Raw genomic sequence first — 5,484 nt, 5'->3', positions numbered from 1 at the left:
AAGGGAGTACTGAATAGCAGCAAGTTCTGCGACGTACACGGAAGCAGGAGCATCGAGTTTGTGGGAGGCGGTAAAATTTTCAAGTAGTTGATATTAAATTTTAAAAACAATTTTTCAATCTACAATGGATCAAATAAAAAAAAAGACAGTAATACTAATACTAATAACAATAGTAATAATAATAATTATAATAACTATAGTAATAATAATAATAATAATAATAATAATATCAATAATAATATTAATTATAATATTATAACATAGTAATAATATTGATAATAATAGTAAAAATTCTAAAGGTAATACTTCACCGAACGTCTAAGTCACGACCTCACGGCTGATGGTAGGATTAATCGAGCGTCTCCGCAGAACAAACAATGACGATCCAGCTTCGTGTTGTGACACAGTGGCCGTGTCCTACACGCGACCTTGTAGATTAATTGAAGCTAACTTGAAGGTTCAACTGGACAAATGTGAATTTTTACAAAAACAATGCGAATTTCTTGGTCACATTGTTACAGAAAATGGAATCAAACCAAATCCAAAAAAAATTGATAAAATTTTGACCTGGCCTTTACCAAAAACAACAAAGCAAATCAAGGGATTTCTTGGCCTTCTTGGTTATTATAGGAAATTCATAAAGGATTTTGCCAAACTTACAAAACCTTTGACAAAATGCTTGAAAAAAGGAGCAACAATTGTTCATAATGATGAGTTTAAAGATTGTTTCAATGACTGTAAGCAAATGTTGATATCTGACCCTATTTTACGATATCCAGATTTCGATAAGCCATTCATTCTTGAAACCGACGCAAGTGATTTTGCACTCGGTGCGGTTCTTTCGCAGAGAATCGAAGATTCGAAAGAGCATCCAATAGCGTATGCATCACGAACTCTGAACGACACAGAATGTAATTGGTCTGCTACCGAAAAGGAACTTGCTGCTATTGTGTGGGCCGTAAAACACTTTAGGCCATACATTTATGGTACAAAATTCCAATTGAGAACTGACCTCAAAGCTTTGGTATGGCTCAGACAGAAAAAAGATTTAAACCGTAAACTATTAAACATGAAATTGGAATTAGAAGAATATGAATTCGATGTTACTTACAAAAAAGGCACACTAAATAGGAATGCGGATGCACTATCAAGAATAGAGCCAGAAAAATTAACAACAGCCGAAATTCATGCAACCAGCGAAGATAGTATGACACAACACTCTGCTGATACGGATGATGGAGACTTCATCCCTAGCACAGAGAAACCATTAAATGAATTCAGGAACCGAATTGTTTTAGAACAGTCTTCTGAAGAAAGTACAGAAACCTCTGTTGTTTTTAGACATCATATGAGAGTGACGATTAAAAAAAACAAACTTTAGCCCCGCAGTTTTAATAAATATTTTGAAAAATTATGCAAGTCCTACTTGTGTTAATGGACTTTACTGTAGCACCAATATACTGAATAGCCTACAAATTATATATAAAAACTATTTTGCGAGAGCTAAAACTCTTCGAATATTTTGGACTGAAAAAATGTTTAACCGATGTCTTCGACGAAACTGAACAAGATCAAATAATTCTGGCACAACATAATAACAACCACAGAGGAATTGTAGAAACAACTAAACATATTTTAACTCAATACTATTTTCCAAAGATGAAGGCAAAGGTAAGTCGTTTTATTAATGTTTGTAAATTATGTCAAAGAAGCAAATACGAAAGACATCCTTATAAATTAAAATACAAATTGACTCAAACACCTGCTAAACCATTGGAAATCGTCCATATGGACATTTTTATAATCAGAAGTAAAAATTATCTTACTTTCTGTGACAAATTTTCTAGACTTGCATTAGTAATTCCAATCCGTACACGAAATACAATACATATTCTTCAAGCATTGGCAAAGTTCATCTCTCTACTAGGAAAACCTAACCTAATAGTAATGGATTCAGAAGCCTCTTTTACATCAGCATCTATGCGTGAGTTTCTTGAGGATAATCAAATAGCATATCATTTTACAAGCATAGGCCAGTCATCTTCAAACGGCACCGTGGAAACTATTCATCGCACTCTTAGAGAGTTGCACAATATATTATCAAATAAAGAGTCGACTAAGGACTTATCTGAATCTACAAAAATAAATTTAGCAACTGCAATTTACAATGATTCAATACATTCCCATACTAATATTACACCAAAAGAACTGTTCTATGGTTTTCGAAACGGTGACACTCTCCCGAATGACCTCGACGAGCGTATTCGTTTGAAAGAGAAATTATTTAAGAAATTTAAAGACCAGGAATTGGTACGAAAACGATCGGAAATTGATAAACTGAATCGAAACAAAGAAAATCATGTAAGCCGAAACCCTGGCGAAACAATGTATGAAAGAAAACGAAATAACTTAAAACATCAGGAACGATATAAGGAAATAACAATTGCAGAAAACATGGATGTGAACATACTTGATGAAAATCAAAGAAAAATCCATAAGTCTAAACTAAAAAGGAAACGGAATACGACATAAGCTTATTTTACAAGTGCAAGCAATATACTAAAACATTGGATACAAATGAGTTAAAAAAACAAATTATTTTGGAATCAAACACTAAATTATGAGTATTTTGCTAGCACATTCATGTTGTCTTCATTTATATTAATATTTCTTTATTATTTTAGGTCTGGATACGATGCGGTGGATCCTGTTTTTATTCACCATTTTCCCAATCCTATCAACCCACCTTTACTTTCGAGCATACGGTGCACACCTAGAAATCACGGACTTGAATGACAACCCAGGTATTGTAGCTCTTAAAGTAGGTAACACTTTCATTAGAGAAGGATATGATTGGTTAGTTCATACATTCAAATTAGATACTTTTCAAGAAATTTTAAATCTGTATGAATTAATGATAAGTCAAATAAATTCAAATGTAAACATGAAAGATTTTAAAGATATTCTAAAAATGAAATTTATACAAACAAGCTTGACATTACAAAAACTTAGTCCTAGAAGAAAAACAAAGAGAGCTATCAATATTCTGGGTACGTTAATTAAAACCATTACAGGAAATTTAGATAATGATGATCTAGTTACCTTAAATCAAAAGATTAGTTACCTACATTATTCAAATAAGGATCTTATTATGAATAACAATGAACAAATTAAAATAAATAATCAGTTTCAAGACAGAATTAACAATTTAACAAAAGTAATTTACAATGAAAAAGAAGAAATAGGTAAACTTACACATTAGTTTAGGACAAATAAAAACATGAAGGTCTCCTGGGAACAGCTACAACATTTCCAGAGGTTAATCTTCAACTTAGACGTAATTCAACGGCAGTTGGACGACATCTCGGATTCGATCGTCATGGCTAAAGTAGGGGTTTTATCCAAGAGCATCCTTCAAGCAACGGAAATCAACTATATTATTGACAAATTGGAAAATTCAGGAATTTCCGTAAACAGTGACGAACAGGTTTACGAATTTTTAGAACCAGCAGCTTTCTACAACGGTTCATGTATTGTGTTTCTCATAAAAATTCCAAAATTCTTACAAGGAATCTACCAGCAAATTATTGTGGAGAATATTCCCATCAATGAAGAAATAATACCGATCGATTTCACGCACGCAGTTTTAGGGACGAACGTAACATTTGTCATGAACGATACTTGCGTAAACATCGGACAAAATATCATTTGCAAGTTACAGACAATGAAGAACGTCTCTAATGATATGTGCATACATCGATTATTAAGAGGGAATCCCAGTAGCTGTCCATTTAAAAAATACAATGGAATTCATGAAGTTAAGTCCATGGGAAACGGAAAAATTCTGATTCGAAATGCACTTAAATCTGTGCAATTAAAAAACAGTTGTGGTTATGGTCCTAAAAATCTAACAGGATCATTTCTTATCACTTTTAAAACTGTTCTGTCGAAATAGAGAATCAATCGTTTGAAAACACCCAATTGGACTATAGCAACATTTTGGAAATGCTACCATTGCAATCAACATTGAACAACAAATCGAAGACTATAGTAACAGACACACAAATCTTACAACAATTACATACCAACAATAGAAAGCGTATTGAAGTTTTGGAAACAAATAATCATCATGTTTCATACGGAGGAACTTTCACGGTAATCATCCTTCTAATAATAACTGGTTACCTGTTCAAAGAAATAAGGACAATTTGGACGAAAATTGTAATCAAACCAAGTGAACCCACGGACACCAACATCGAGTTGAACCGGGACGGTTCAAGCTAAGAAGGGGGGAGTTATGTCCGAACTTCCCAGCCATTCCTTTATCATATCGTGGTTATCACCCAGCATCAGATGAGCCAACTTGCCAGCCATTCCACATTGCAGTTCTCACGCAGCGTCAAACATTCAACCAGCCAGCTCATCAATTTTGAATCTTCGGCATCATCGTTCCCATGCAGCACCAAGCTACAAAGCAACGACGATTGGAATATGAATCCTGGAACGTGACAAATGAACGAGGAACATCGCGCCGCCACCGATGATGGTTCCCAGCTGACCTCAGCAAGCTAGCTTAGTAGTTAGGTTGTTAGACGGTTAGGAGAAGAAGTCACAGTCAGTTCTAGTTTAGATTTGGTAGTGAATAGATCGTTTAGTGAATACTAATGTTTTTTAAAAAGTTCTTAATGGAAAGAAATCCATAAGTATATATATATAAATATATATATATATATATATATATATATATATATATATATATATATATATATATATATATATATATATATATATATATATATATATATATATATATATATATATATATATATATATATATATATATATATATATATGTATATATATATATATATATATATATATATATATATATATATATATATATATATATATATATATATATATATATATATATATATTTGGCAGAGCTGTATGCCACCACGGGTCGGTATTTAGCGATTACCGTAGGCCACGGAAGTGCTAACTGCAAGAACGCAGTCCCGGACCATCAGCGAGAGCTAGTCTAGGTTGTGGTGAGACTCAGGCATTGGGCCGCCGAATTCTCACAAAAGCCACATTATCCGGAAGCAGCTCTGACGGAGCGAATAGTGCCGCTCCCACCACCCAAATGCACTAATTCGCCCATTGGGATTGATGCCAGTAAGTTCCCAATTACGGTAACTGGTCGCAACGCCATATGATAAGAGTCGGATTTCGTTTTCGTACCACGATTCTGGGCTGGCACCTGCGCCGAGCTCCCTTAGTAAGGTCGTGTGACAACGGCTTGAAACGGCGAGACAACAACCGGTGCAGGGGTCTCCGTCCCGTAAAACCTGGCAGGCCTTCCAGTACGTTCCAAATTCATTGCCCGGTGGGAACCGGGCAGGAGTGGGATCAGATGTCCTTTCCTGACTTGCGCCGGTCGGGGGTGTCATAGTTGCTCATAAGGCGCTATGGCAGTCGCCC

At 34.7% G+C, this 5,484-nt stretch overlaps 1 pseudogene; it reads left to right on the top strand.

Annotated features, from left to right (window-relative positions):
• Window positions 1-2,695: 2,695 nt before the first annotated feature.
• LOC129730895 (uncharacterized) lies at window positions 2,696-4,661 on the top strand (annotated as a pseudogene).
• Window positions 4,662-5,484: the final 823 nt, after the last annotated feature.

This window comes from Wyeomyia smithii, chromosome 3 (genome assembly GCF_029784165.1).
Source record: "Wyeomyia smithii strain HCP4-BCI-WySm-NY-G18 chromosome 3, ASM2978416v1, whole genome shotgun sequence".
NCBI lineage: Eukaryota > Metazoa > Arthropoda > Insecta > Diptera > Culicidae > Wyeomyia > Wyeomyia smithii.
Note: the sequence above shows the minus strand (reverse complement) of the source record. Positions and strands in the feature narration are given on the sequence as shown.